Here is a 547-nt window from a genome sequence, read left to right on the forward strand (position 1 = left end):
ACAAAATGTCGCAGGTTCAAATCCTGTCATCCCTATTGTTCCCCGTACATCCCAAAATGATATTGGTGAGAAATTGGTGACAAGAGAAATCCATCTGGGTAGATTGTTTGTGTTATTCAACTGATTCCCCCACAAGAGACATTCCATTTATCTTCCTCTCTCCTGGTCGGTGAAAGAACCACTCCGATTAAGAGTCTGATTCTATTCCCGTGTCCGGATGTCCGCAGATTCTGATTAGAATGGAAACTGGCTTACGTGGGGAATGGAGCGCCCTTAGTTCAGTTCGGTAGAACGCAGGTCTCCAAAACCTGATGTCGTAGGTTCAAATCCTACAGGGCGTGTTTCTCCGACTCAAGTCGGTATCAGCTGGTTCGACCAATACCCACACATACTAAGAATTTGCATTTCCCGATCCCTCTGGATTACCAGAGAGATCTTAGGAATGGGAGAAGGATATGGCAAATGAGTCTCCGTCTTCTACCGAATATCTAGTTGGTCGCCACGTCGATATTGCAAATATGCAGTTACAAATAATCCAGCTAGAGTT

At 45.0% G+C, this 547-nt stretch overlaps 1 non-coding gene across 1 annotated transcript; it reads left to right on the forward strand.

Annotated features, from left to right (window-relative positions):
• Window positions 1-267: 267 nt before the first annotated feature.
• Window positions 268-341, forward strand: TRNAW-CCA (transfer RNA tryptophan (anticodon CCA)). The gene has a single exon. It is a non-coding gene; the product is annotated as a tRNA-Trp (tRNA).
• Window positions 342-547: the final 206 nt, after the last annotated feature.

The sequence above is a fragment of the Dipteris shenzhenensis genome, unplaced genomic scaffold (assembly GCF_047967505.1).
Source record: "Dipteris shenzhenensis isolate YYH24624 ecotype China unplaced genomic scaffold, Dip_SZ_1.0 scaf0415, whole genome shotgun sequence".
NCBI classification, from domain to species: Eukaryota; Viridiplantae; Streptophyta; class Polypodiopsida; order Gleicheniales; family Dipteridaceae; genus Dipteris; species Dipteris shenzhenensis.